Raw genomic sequence first — 15191 nt, 5'->3', positions numbered from 1 at the left:
CCCCATGAAAGTCCTTGCTTAGATGTTACCTCTACAGCATTGCCTCATGGCAGCTGTGCAGGTCAGTTTACTCCTCCCACCTCATCCCTCATCCCCATTGTAACCTCTTTATCTGCTCTATTTCTCTTCAGAGTTCCTCTCCATAGTCCTTTATTTGTTGTATTATTTGTAATGCCCACTAGGATAAAATATCTCATGAAAAGATGATGATGGCTTCTCTCATGATGACTGAATGAAAGAAGACCATTGGATTGAGAGCCTCCTTAGATTTCTAGAAGAGTGTTGCTTCAGTCTGCAACTTAGGAGAATGATAGGTACAGCTAACAGAAATGAGATGGTTAGATAGACTATAATGAAGGATAGAAATAAGATCATTTTCCATTTTCCTAATCATTAAACTGGGCCCCCAAGACATCCACTAATTTTCCTAGTTTCAGAGAGTTGGTCAATGGTAGGACCAAAAGAAGAGCTCAAGCTTTGTATGTTCTTTTAATTACTACCCAATAAAATATTTAAACTGCTTAGGTTTTAGAATAAAGATTGAAACATTCCTAGATTACTGTACTGTTAGAAGACAATGTTACTTTTAATCATGCTCAATGGGAATTATGGAACTAGTTCTTTGTAAAAGCAGGGAAAAGTGTTTAAGAAAGCAAGTGACCCTTAACGGCCCACACTGGCCATATTTAAGCGACTCTTGGGGTTCTCATTCTCCTGATTCCCAGTAAACTTATTCCACCTTACCATTAAAAATGTTTTCTTTAAGCAAAGCTTTTTCTTTGATGTCAAAGAAGAAGCCTAGTATTAAATTAGCCATTTGGACCCTCTGTCTGGCCCAGACAGACCATTCTAGGTTATTGCCTGACCCCTGAGGTGACTGGTCTCTTCTGTACTCTACATCACGATTTCCAGAAGTAGATTTCTGTTTACTTCCTATATCCTTGATTTGCTCTTACAAACCAGATGGCTTGTTCATCCCAAAGTATCTTGAGTCTCCAGGGACAGGGCTCTCAGCAACTGGCAAACTTCTAAACACAGATCCTTATCTACCTGTAGTGACAAACTACCATGATTTAGAATAGAATCCTAAACTATTGGCTCTGGTCCACTGAATTGTTTGCACGTATAGATTCTAAATTTCTCCTCAGCATCTGCTCACTCCTACTGAGAGACAGAAAAGATGGTACCCAACCATCTCAGAACCTGGTCACATTTCCCCAATGCATCTGGGTTTCCATACTGAGTTCTCTGCCATATGTCTGTGACCTGAAAGGGAAAAAACTACCCTGAATTAAACATTTAAAGGTGGCAATCCCAATAAAAACCATACAATGTAGAATATAAGTGTTAAGTATGTGGCCAAGTGCCCAACTGTTTATTAACATTATCTCTTTTTATCTAGATAAGTTTATGATATCAATAAAATAATGATTTCCACTTTCAGATGAGTTATAGGCACACAAAGATTGAGTGTATGAAAAATTGATGAGGATGTATTTGGAATCAATTTTTCTTGAAATGTTAGGATGTAGGAGAAGAGGCTGACTTACAGTGGTCCACACCACCTTTATCATGATCTTGGGATGAAATGATGATGCATGATGTCACAGAATAGGCTGGACAGATTTTTTTCATTAGGCCTCTTTGGATTACCAGAAAATTAGTCAGAAGGAGATTATGGATGAGTCGTAGTTTACAACCCAAGCATCTCCTTCCAAGACCAAGACTAGAACGCTGGGCACCTCTATACTGGCTTGTGACCAATCTAGAATGGGCAACTAGTATTTGAGCCCTTGTGGATGAACAGATTTGCTCTCACCCACACGTGGGTGCAGATGGTTCTCACAGCCCTCCCTAGGGACCTCCAGCCAACAGCTCCAGACTTTCCTGGCTGGCTTCTTCTTGCATCAACAGCCAGGCTAGCAACGCATCTCACATTTCCAAGTTGTAACTCACTTGAAACGTCTATCATTCATTCCTCAGGGAAGCCAAGCTTCCCCCATTTCCTCTATGCATGCTAGGGAGTTGAATGGCTTAAATCTCAGGCACTGGTCAAGCCGTTTGCATGCTAAGTCCTGGTAGTTTGTCACTCTGGGCAGGGAAAAGTGGTGTTGGAGCATCAGCTCCTTTCTGGTAGCTCCTTCACATATTTTTTAGAAGACATATTGGTGCAGTCTGATGGAACGTGAAGCTAGTTCAGGACCTAGGACTGAGCACCTTGCACACCAATTCCCTACCTTGAATTCCTTACCCTCTCCAACTGCACTTGGAAAAGGTTCCTTCATAAAGTTAATGCTGAGAGAGGCCTTGGTGTTTGGCTTCTAGCCTCCAGAACCATGAGTGAATACAATCCACGACTTCTATCCAGTACTTCATCATAGCAATCCGAGCAAACGGTGTACCAGGAAACATTGGTAAGGCAAATCTCTGTATAACATTACCTTCCAGATGTGTACAAAGGGAATTTTCTAGAGCCACAGTGGACTATGGAGAGCCAGATGCTTCTCTATTTTCATCTGTAAAATTTGGGAGGTGAGAGATCATTTGGGGGAAAAAAAATGTATAATTTCTCTAAAAAGGGATTTTACTGTGCTATTTTTAAAGGCACATGTTATAGTTTGATCTAATTACTTCATCTACATTATTTTTTCTTAACTACCCTCTTCTGCCTTCTCCATTATAAGATTTGGGTGGCCTTCACATACACATACACACACACACACACACACACACACACACACAATGCATTTCTATATTTACCTCTTCTTCAACCCTTCAATCACCTCTCCTTTCTCTCTTCCTCCCATCAGAAATTCCTTTCTCCCAAAGAGTTCCTGACTCAAACATTACAGAGTATAATTGCAAACTGCAGTAGGCTAGTGGACTGAGCCTATATGCTTAATTCTTTATTTCCACAAACCTCACTGAAATTGTAGTAAAAAAAGAATGTGAAATGATCCATAGGAACTCTAGACAGAACCAGTGGACTGAGAAAAGAGGGTGGGCCTGGAAGTGTACCATGAATTTCAATGGAGTTTCAGATTTGCTGTAGGTGATGCAACTCTCTATATATTCAGTCTGGCATACAGCTCAAAAGTATGCGAAAGTGGTTGGAACTCGTAAGTCCTTTTGAAGAAGAGAAATAGCAGGAGGCTCCTGGGTTCTGATGTTTTATGTGTAAAAAGACCAGAGGAAAGAAGGATCATTGTTTATTCCAATCGGATATTTTGATAGTTGTAAGTTTGTTAAGGAGGTAAGTCTCCTTCTCACTCAATATCCCCCATGGACAACGTTCCTGAAGTCAGGAAAAACAGTCTACAAAACTATACAGTCCACTTATGATGACTCAGAAACTAACATAGTGAGAAACTTACATTCCAGAATTGAACTCTGGCCTCTACCAAAGGTTGCCATATTCATTCACACACAGATTTCTTTCAGAGAAAACAATTCTTACTGCCTAGCCTAGATTCTGAGAACATGCAGTCAACTTGTTTAGGAAACGAACTTCATGGAAAGGAGAAATACAGGCCACGGCAGAAAATCCTGATAGCTACTAATCTCAATCTAATTGGTTTTCTTGCAGCCACAACAGACAGCCAAACTTAGCAGGCATTTGAAATCATTTTGCAGTTAAAAAAAAGAGTTCTAATGTTAAAATATGCAACAATTCATATTAGAGAACACAAAATTAACTTAGATAGGAAAAATAAGTTTAAAAATAATTTTTTAGTGTCTGTAGAAAGCTTGAGTGAATATATAGCATCCATAAAAGCAATCAATAATATTCACTGAGTATCTATTATGAATATCATGCTCTGTAATAGGTATTACACAGTTCAGTTAATTTAACTTTCTGGCAGCTATGACTCCTTGTTACAAGTGAGACAGCTGAGACATAAATAAATCACATGACTTGCACACTGTTGCATCTAATTACACATTGAGTCTATAAAGCTAATATCAATAAAATGAAAGAAAAATTATGAAGATCTAAAAATATGCGTTTGTGTAAAAAGAAACAACCATATAAAAGTAAAAGTCAGACAACTATAGTCTATATACTATACTTCAATGGTCCTTAACATAGGATTTAAAAAAATAATTAAGTGTTGGTGGTACAAGAGCAAGAAGAAGAAAGACAAAGAAAAGAAATTATGTGCTACCTCCAATGTTTACTATAATATTTATTAACTGCTATGTGGCCTTCCAGAGAAAGTTTCTTAGTATATAAAATAAAATGTTAGTTCAGGAAATACATTATTCAGCTTATAGAAAAAGAAGAAAGTATAAATTCATAAAATGCAATTCTCAGAACATGAAAAAACTCCTGGAGGAATCAGGAGAAGTGATTCTCCTGAGTCAGAGACAGGGCTTTCATTGATATATTTGTCAACCCAAACCCAGGAAATATCATTATATCATTTGCCATTGTATTGTTTGCCTTTCTCCAACACAACACTATTTAGGAAAGTGCGGTGGTTAACGATCCTCTTTATAATCCAATGGAAATGCAAAGCATAGTTGGACTGGTTTTCATGTGCTATTTTACACTAGTCCGTACTTCATTATACTATGCATGTGAATATACTTATATGTTAAATATAGGGAAATAAAATTCTCCTGGGTAATAAAATTAACTTGTCTACTAAAAATTATGTATTCTAGGGTAACAATACCTTTAAGTTTTATGTGCTTCACTGCTTGCTTGGAGAGCTTGACAGCCACAGAGGGGAGGCGTTCTTTTCTGGAGGTATCCTGCTGTGTGGATTGAGGTCTGTGGGTTCTCTGCTCTTGAAATCAGTAATGTTTAAATACTCATTACAGTGTGAAACAACTGCCAGTCTTTTTTATGGGTTGAGAAATGGATGGAGATTGCGATGTAGTTCAGTGTGTCTACAATAAATTAAAGGAAATTATTTGATATGTCATTCTACTACATAGAAGCTCCAGTGTCACTTAACACACACAATCTGGTCACTAAAAATGTATTCTCAGCTTTTAAGAGTATCAATCTTTCCAAATCACTTTAGCATAGTTAGCGTTCAGTCTTTGAAACTATTAATTTCCTATGAATTCCAATAGACCCTTAGTAAATCCTTAGAGACTTGGGAGCATGGTATAAATGATGTTTGGGATTAGTACTCTTAATTAGGAAAGAGGAGATGTATGCTTATACTCTCCTGCTGAAAACTAGCACAGGCCCATCTGCTCTCTTGCTGGCAAGCTTGTAATTTTCAGTTATTTTTATTGAAAAGCTACCTTATGAGTGTAACAAGAAGAGTTTTACTTTTTACTATTTTGCTATCAAAAGTCACGAGAAGCTTAATATGTGGAAACAAGACATAGTTAACTAGCAATGAATTTTCATAGAGATGAAAAATGACAAAAACAATACATCACAGTCTTTTTCTTTGTTAGTGCATACATATTATTATAAAATAAGCACATTAGGATTTTGCATAATCTGCTATTATCCTCAAGATATTTACCGATTTTCATAATTTACGTATATCTGCCCTGGCAGAAATTGTACTTCCAAGTAATTTTGTTGAAATTTGCTTTACTCAATTTTCAGGCATTACATTATTAGCTTTCCTGAGGATATATTATGTAAATCTGATCTTTAAGATATCCAATTATTTTAATTGTGTGACTGAAGATTTATCACTTATTTAAACTGTACATAGTGTAATACTTTAAGCTTAATGCTAACACTGAGAAAGAATTCAATTTAAATTCTTAGGACTTTATCTCCTATCTTTCACCTTACCATTTAAATTCAATAGACCATCTTAGAGTGTTCTAGCTGTTTTGAGAAATGTCTTTCCCTGTTTTAAATTATAACTTATTCTATAAGATGATGCTGACATATCAGTTTATTAGTTTATTTATATTTTTGTGTGTTCTAATTGTTGCTGGCTGGCAACGTGGTTATATCAGTTGCTGGCTAACATGATTCATTATTTCTTACAGTTGAACAGAGCATTTTTTACCCTTTAATAATTTTAATTCTACATGTACTCATTAGGTAAGACTTAAAAAGATATTTTTATGGGAAAAATTAATGTGTACTCAGGGATATTCACAGAAAACTGTGTACTAGTCATAGGTTAGCATATACATGTCATGTATCCTGAAATGTTTACACTTTGTATAAGAAGATAATAGTACTATTATGGCAATTTCTCCTACTAGAACCTGAGATGCCAACAGTCTGTTTTTTTTGTGGTTTTTTTTTTTTTCAGTCCTGGGGCTTGAACTCAAGGCCTGAGCACATCCGTGGCTTCTTTTTGTTCAAGGCCAGTGCTCTACTACTTGAGCCATATCACCATTTCTGGCTTTTTCTATATATGTGGTGTTGAGGAATCAAGCCCAGGGCTTCATGTATACAAGGCAAGCACTCTACCACTAGGCTATATTCCCAGCCCTATGGCCAACAGTCTGTTTTGTTCTAATTACTTTTGAGATAGTCTCATTTTTCCTTCACCATAGCTGGAATGACAGACATATGCAACTGCATCCAACTATTAGTTGAGTTGGGACTGAGTGAATGTTTTGCTAGGGCTAGCCTCAAACCATTATCTTCCTGATCACCATCTCCTAAGCAGTTTGGTTTATGGGTATTATCCACTGTCCCCAGCTAATTATCTTATTTTTTGAGATTTTTTTTGAGATTAATGATGCACTTCTTAGAGTTCTTAAATGATGAATGAAATATCTAACAACATTTCAATAATATAAATGCATTACATAATAATGATAAGTAATTTAGAGTATTTCAAAGCATAACTGCATTAATGTGGTTTTCCTTAACACCTTGCTTTAAATAAGTATCCCAGAAATGCAGCTAGGTAAAGCTTAGACGTTTTTCAGTGAGGGTTATTGTGACCGTATAGGTAACCTTTGTCTTGAAGTAAGACTTATAAAGAAGCAAATCTTCTGGGAATTGAAAATCATTGTCAAAGAATGGTGTAATAAATGTATAATTAAATGTATGAGGAGCGTCTTACATGATGAAGTCCTAAAATAATATCTGCTTCATGTAGATACTTTCCAAGTACAGTTCATTAATTAGTGGTAATGAAATCAAATAAGCTATTGGCATTGATATCAGTGAGAAATTTTTATTTACTGTTTGTAATTTTATTTACTATTTGTAATAATGCAGTTGTATGATTTTATTTTTTGTGAAATGATACTTTTTTAATATCAGATTATTTTAACCAGACTTTGATTCAGTGTTGTAATGGATAATGAGACAATAGAGATTCCAAAGAAAATGTTTACTATTCTGTTTTTTCTTCTGAATATTTACAAATAAAATTCACCACCTTTTGTTCTGAATTGTGAATTCTAAGTTATGAGAGCTGATGTCCCCTGGGAGTCATTATTTGAAGTTTCTTTAATAGATGTAGAAATGTGTGAAAATGTAGAAAATGTGTTAAAAATTATCAGGATATCCAGGCACTAGTGGCTCACAGCTGTATTCCTAGCTACTTAGGTGACCAAGGATCATGGTTCAAAGCCAGCCCAGGCAGGAAAGTTTGTAAGACTTTTATCTCCAATTAAGTGGCACTATGGCTCAACTGGTAGAGTACTAGCCTTTAGCCAAAAGGAGCTCAGAGACAGTGCCCAGGCTCAGAATTCAAGCCCCAGGAATGGGGGGAAATTGTCATGACAAGGTTAATCGTTGTCTTTGGAAGTTTATATATGCTTGTAAGCAGCAAAGAAATTGGACAAATATAGAACTTAACTAATATTAAAAGTTGTCGGTTGCTAGTTTAGTCCAAGGAAAGTAGAATTGGATTGGCAAGGCAAGATCAAAAAGAGATTAGATATGCATTTGTATTTTAAATTGGAAAGGAAAAGTACATACAGGTATTATTAGGAAAATTATCATTAATTTAAAAAATGATGGGTCTAATGGACTCAGTGCAAATAAGGTTTCTAAACATTAGGTGCTGTTGTTTCCAGCTCTTTCTTAGAGGAGCTAGACTATGTAAAGGGGCCGTCGGTGCCTTTTTCAAAGCATACTCTACATTTGTAGGTCATAAGACACTGTCAACTTCATTATCTATCATGCTTCAGAACAGTAATAGTTAGGCTTATTATTTCAGCCATTGTATAGATTTTAAAAAAGGGTTACAGAGGTTGTGTGGCTTGCTAGAAAATATACTGGTCTATGTATTGCTAATATCCTTTAAAGAATATTTAAGAGGAATTATATTAACCAAAGAAACTCAGAAGTTTGGTTTTCCTGGGGTTTTTTGCTTGTTTTTTTTTTTTTTTTCTGGTAGATTGTACGGCTTGAACTCAGCACCTGAGTCTATAATCCTGGCTTCTCCAGAGTATGAGATCTGAGAACTGTGGTTCAAAACATGAGCCATCGGCACCTGGTTGTATTTTTTTAACTTTAAATATCTTTAAAACAAGTAACTGTAATAACAACAACAACAAACAAACAAACAACTCTCACATATAAGTTGAGTTATGCGGTTAGCTTCCTTCCAGCCTCTTCTTTCATTCGTGCAATGCTGCTAGGGTCATTTCATCCTGTATATGAAATAAGGGACTGAGGATCTTAGTAAATTGTCCAAAAGTTTGACCTTTAAACCGCGGAATCATTAGATCTTCAAAAGGTCCTGAACAATTCGAGTATGTTTGCCTTCCCTTAACTATCCCTATAACATTGCTTGATTCATTTTTTATTCTTTTTAACAATTCTAACACTTATTTTCCTATTCCTATTTAACATCTGTTTTCCCATCTAAGAAGTATACACACTTGACCGAAAGAAATTTTTTATTTTATCCATCTATGAAAAGTGCTCAGCATAAAGTACGTTTCCAACGGTTCTTTAAAGAATAAGTGACCATGAGGAAATTTCCGTTTGGGGTTTTACTGGGAGAAGGAATTCTGCAAGTGTCTTGTCATATTGTTTCTCTGATGACAAATTTCTTAGCCTTCCATTTAGCAGATTGCCTTTATCTTACTCAAATATCGCATCTTTTCAAGTGGAACAATGGGAAAATATGTTCAGTGTCAGTCAGAGCAAATTTTGATTCATTATTTTTGTGTGTTTGCTAGTCCCGGAGCTTCAGCCTGGGAGCTATTCCTGAGTTTCTTTTCCTCAAGGTTAGTGCTCTACCACTGGAGCCATAGCACCACTTCCAGCTTTTTCTGAGTAGCTTACTGAATTTATAAGAGTCCCACAGATTTTTATGCCTATGTAGTTAGGATTACAGGCCTGAGCCACTGGTGCCTGGCAAGTTTTGATATTTTTTATTGAGGTTGTGATATTTGGAAATACAAGCTCTTTTTTTTTTTTTTTGCCAGACCTGGGGCTTGGACTCAGGGCCTGAGCACCGTCCCTGGCTTCTTTTTGCTCAAGGCTAGCACTCTACCACTTGAGCCACTGCGCCACTTCCGGTCTTGTCTGTTTGTGTGGTGCTGAGGAATAGAATCCAGGGCTTCATGCATGCAAGGCGAGCACTTTACCACTAAACCATAATACCAGCCCCCAAATACAAGCTCTTAAAATACGTTTTTGTATTCTTCAGTATGCAGTGGCTGTGTCCCAAACTGATGCTTCTACTTCTTGTGAACATTGTCCCACTATTTACAACGAACATTTGAAATCTGAGGGTATATTAAGCTTTCTTCTGTTTTACTAACTTGAAGATATTGTATTTGTGACTATAAAATGAATAAAGTATCCCCTAGCTTTGAAATCTGAGTTGTTGTTTTCAAGATAGATTGAATTTTACCTATTTATTTATGTACTTCGGCTATGACTAGGAGTTGAATTCAAGTCCTGTGTTTGCTTAGTTTGTTTGCTGAGCTGGTGCCTTACCATGTGAACCATGCCTCTTGACAGATTTTTGTTTTGGTGGTTATTTTGGAGATAGAGTCTGTAAGATTTTTCTGCCCCAGTTGGCTTTGAAGCATGATTCTTGGGACCCTCGTCTCCTGAGTAGTTAGGATTATACTAGGATTATAGGTATTAACCACTGGTACCTAGCCAAGATTGCATTTATCTTTATGTGTGAGCATTTCTACCTTGTGGATAACAATTACCCAACTCATAGGTTTAGAAACTATATTATTTTACCGTAAAATATAAGAAGAAAACCCACTATACCCTTTCTTCCTAAGTGACTGCAAAGAACAAGTGGGAAAGTCCTGAATTTTGTTTTAAAGATGAAGTATCCCCTGTGCTATATTGTACTTGGACTACTGCAAAACTAACAAAGTATAGGTTTTCTGTGTCTGGCAAGGCATTCAATCATTGGGCTATATCACAAATTACAGGAGCACCTATGAAAAGCAAGATGTGCCTTTTGTTGGGGGTGGTGCATCTTTTTGCTACTGAGCTGTCTGGAACATTGGTTCCACATGATCGACTCTTTCTGGGATAGGTGTACTCTAAAACTGACAGAGAAACCTTTGTCTGTCTTAAATTCAGCTTGTCAAACCTGTTATCTAATGCACACAGAAAGTACCAGCTGCAGTAGCTATTTTTAAAATATACCATGGATTTTTAGCTTACTCTAAACAATACAACCAGAACTTGAATATATGGTATTTTATGCCCAATAAGGAACAAGTGTGTCAGCTGAAAGTGGGACAATGTGGGAGGGATTTAAATATGGAAGGAGAATTATTTGATCCCCTTGGGCACCCCAGGGATACTGGGCTTTAAAGGAACACTGTGGATGCTTATCATAGATGCTACCATTTGTGATCTGTTTAAAAACAAAAGTAACCCCAAGGATGCTCACTTAAACATGTTTGTGTGTTGTGTGAAACTTACCAATGTATGTTAAACTAAGAAATACAACATTATTGGTTATTATTCCAGAGGGCTAGCTAAGCAACATATATATATATATATATATATATATATATATATATATATTGTTTGTTTGTTTGGTTTGTTTTTGTTTTTGTTGCCAGTCCTGGGGCTTGAACTCAGGGAGGGCCTGAGCACTGTCCCTGGCTTCCTTTTGCTCAAGGCTAGCACTCTGCCACTCAAGACACAGCGTCACTTCTGGCCTTTTCTATATATATGTGGTGCTGAGGAATCAAACCCAGTAGCACCCAGGGCTTCACATATATGAGGTGAGCACTTTACCACTAGGCCATATTCACAGCCCACAACCTGTATTCTGGACGTAGGGTATTTGACTGGGGAGATGTAATTTAATGATGATCAGAGGCCATTGCTGAAAATGCTATCCTTTTGGCTTGATCCAAAATTTCTTTCTCTTACCTGAATCACTATGGAGATCAGGAAAGGGAAAAGGCAGGAGGGAGATTCTGCTATAGAAAGCACTGGTTCTGAAAGCTTCTTTGCCCCTGAGGATCTGAATTTCCTCTCTTCCACCCAGCCAGTGTTATTCTATAGCACTAGTTATTGCCTGGGAATAATTCTTTCATTGTACTTGTGATGGGTTGGGCATTCCCTCTTACAGCTAGACAACAGCAGAGCCAGGTTGAAAAAGTCTGTCTGCCTGTCAGGCATCACCAGAAGGTAGCAATGGGAGTCCAAGATGGACGAGATAAATCATGAAGGCTAAAATTGCTGTCCAAAGGCTCTGAAAATTAGATTATCATATAAAGCATGGCCCACCAAATTAGGCTAACAGTTGTGTGTGTTAGCTAAGTAGAGTGACAGATTGCTGAAAACAAACAAACAAAAATCTAACAATATCATAGATTTCCTAACACAGCATCTTAAATCTCTGGGATTTAAAGGTGAATTCTACCAACAATACATACAACCAACCGTGCCTTATATGATTGTCAAGCTGACATTGATACAGGATGTGAAGATTATGAAAAATGTGTTTTCAATACCTATGATAAAATAATCCAGTACTTTTAAATTTGCATTAAGCAAAGAAGAAAACAAAAATCCTCAGCAAAAGAAACACACAAATGAAAAAACTCAGAACTGATACAGAAGGACAAATGAAAATGACAAAGTGAAAAATACAATAAGATGTATTAATATGGGCTGAGGAAAGAGTCTTCCTTAGCTTTTATCTCTGGCATCATAAGTAGACAGGAAATAAAGGTCAACACACAGGCTGGACAGAGGGATCCTGGGCAGGAAAAAATAAGGAATCCCAGGGTGAGGGAAGAGGAGACAAGAGAAGGAAAAGGGAGGAGAGATGAGGAAAGATCACAGTATATTACATGCACATACGGAACATCACAGTGAAGCCATTTTTAACACATGTATAGTCCATTATTAACATAAGTTGTTTTAAAAGTAAAAACAATTGTTATATGGGCTCAATAGCTTTGCAATAGAGAAGTGAATATGTAAATTTGCAACAGATAAATGTATCTACCTAATATGAAACAGGTAAAGATAATAATCCCAGGGCCCTGTGAAATAACTAAAGACACAATTTATTTTTATGCTATTATTGCAATTCTAGAAAGAAAAGATGAAAAGATGGTGGGTGAAAGAATATTTGGAGAAATAATGTTAAAAGCTTCCCACATTCAGCAAAAACTATATCTATCTTACAGATCCAATAAGCAAGTAACTGCCATTTAGGGTAAAGTCCTCCTATCAACCTCCAAAATCAAGATTAAACTTCTAAAAACTAAAAGCCTTGAAACCATTCAGAGAGAAGCAACATATTACTTCTAGGAATAGAAGTTCCAACGATAGTAGCTTTCTTCTCTGAAATCAAAGGGAAAAGTGGCACATGTTTTCCAAGTGCTGAAAAAAGAAAGTGCCATTGTAGTCTCTATATAGAATAAACGGAATGAAAGGGAAAGAGACCCATTTATTAATAACCTATTTTACTGCAAATGGTCTAAATAGGCCGCTTAAAGGGTGGAACTACAGTTGAAACTAATAACAATAATTTGCTAAGCTTCTAATAAAAATGATTCAAATTCAGGCACATAGTTTGAAAATAAACAGATGGAAAAACACCATTTAGAAATGATGTGGGAGTGGCTGTTTTAATAGCTGATAGAATTTTTAGCAAAAGAAATGACAAGTATATCTTGAGAGAGAGCTCATGAAATAAAGATAATTTACTCAGAAAAACAAATAATCTGAATGCGTATAAACTAAACAAGAGAGTCTCAAAAAATCCACAAAAATGATGGATAGAACCATAGAACCAACCTGTCTCCTGAAGATTTGACAGAAATACTGGACAGACATTAACAAGAATATAGAGGATGAAAACAACACAATTAACTATCAAGACCTATTACATATAAATAAGCACACAACCGACAATACCGTCATATTAACGGTTTTCCAAATCCTCATGAACTACTGAGTTAGAACATAGGCATCACCATTCATTAAAAATAATCTGAAAGAATTGACAGGAGAAAAACTCATAGTTCAGTAGTTTGCCTAACATTTGTAAAGGTTTGCTCCCTGGCACTGGAAAAATGACATAATTTACAGCATATCTTCTCATCATAATAAAATGAGAATGTAGTAGCATAAAGAAGAAGGAAAACCACACATCTGAAAATTAGCACTATACTTCTAAATATTCTATCCATCATAGAGGAACAAAGGAAATACAAAATATTCAGAATTAAATCAAAGAAAAAAATCACATATCAGAATGCATGGGTCCCAATTAAATCAGTGAAGGGGAGTCATATGCTGGTGTGTATAAATTCCTAGATTGCATTAGGAAAAGGAATAATCTCATCTCACAAATGAGATAAGAGCATGGATATCACAAATTCATGCACTAAGCTCAGGGAAAGAGGAAAAGAGGAGCAGAATAAATTCAGAGAAAATAGAAAGAAAAAATAGAGATAAGAACAAAAGCTAATAAAACAGGAATTAGGAAAACCATAATTTAAAAAAAAATCACTGATCTGGGCACTGGTGGCTCAAATCTGTCATCCTAGCTACTCCAGAGGATTGCTACTCAGGAGATCTGAGGATTGCGGTTCAAAGCCAGCCTAGGGAGAAAAGTTCCCGTGAGACTCTTACCTCAAATTAACCACTGAAAACCATTAGTGGTACTGTGGTTTAAAGTGGTAGAGTGCTAGCCTTGAGCAAAAAGAAGCACCCAGGCCCTGACTAACAACAGGCCCAATGACTAACAACAACAACAACAACAACAACAACAATTTGTTTCTTTATTGAAATAGAGACAATTTGATTCTTAGCAATGAAAAAATAACAAAAAAAATTTATGGCTGGGGATGTAGCTCAGTGGTACAGCACTTGCCAAGCATGAGCAAAGAAGCCTCGTGTTCAAGCACACCCCGCAAAAGATAAAAATAAAAAAAAAAGACCTCCAGAAAACCACAAAAAATAATAAATGACATGAAGGGTTATCATAAAAAATCCAGTTCATAAAGAAAGTAATAATAAAAAAATGTAATACAAATTTGACAACTTGGAACTCATAGACCACTCTGAACTCATAAGGTTACCTAGATGAAATAATCTAAATAATCCTGTAACATTAAGAGATAGCCTCTTGGGAAAATATTTTTAGTTCTTGTGAATATTAAAAAAATGTGTGGCTCAGTGGTAGGAAAAAGTAGCAAAACATGCAAATATAGGTAACACAACAATTGGACACTGGCAATTTATTCCATAGAAATGAAATCTTAAGTTCACTAATGTACATAGCAGTTTTACTTGCTATGGGCAAAAACTAGAAACAGGGGCTGGGGATATGGCCTAGTGGCAAGAGTGCTTGCCTCGTATACTTGAAGCCCTGGGTTCCATTCCCCAGCACCACATATACAGAAAATGGCCAGAAGTGGCGCTGTGACTCAAGTGGCAGAGTGCTAGCCTTGAGCAAAAAGAAGCCAGGGACAGTGCTCAGGCCCTGAGTCCAAGGCCCAGGACTGGCTATTACCCTCACTTGTGAGTCTAATGATCTATAATGAATGGATATAGATCAATAGGTATTAACGGAAATAGAGAACGGTATAGCTCATTAAAATAGAGTTAATAAACTTCTGAAATCAAAATGATTTTTTTTTCAAGTGTTAAACAAACCTTAGTCTTCAAAGATGTACAGAAGAAAATTGAACGTAGGTAAGTTCTTTAAATTTTATTCAAGTGCCACATCCAATATTCAGTAGAGACTAAGAGTATATAGCCATTCATTGTGTGAATATATTCACTGTGGAGCTCTTACAAAATAAATAGAGTAATTTTGTCA

This window comes from Perognathus longimembris, chromosome 3 (assembly GCF_023159225.1).
Source record: "Perognathus longimembris pacificus isolate PPM17 chromosome 3, ASM2315922v1, whole genome shotgun sequence".
Taxonomy (NCBI): domain Eukaryota; kingdom Metazoa; phylum Chordata; class Mammalia; order Rodentia; family Heteromyidae; genus Perognathus; species Perognathus longimembris.
This window is presented reverse-complemented; position numbering follows the sequence as displayed.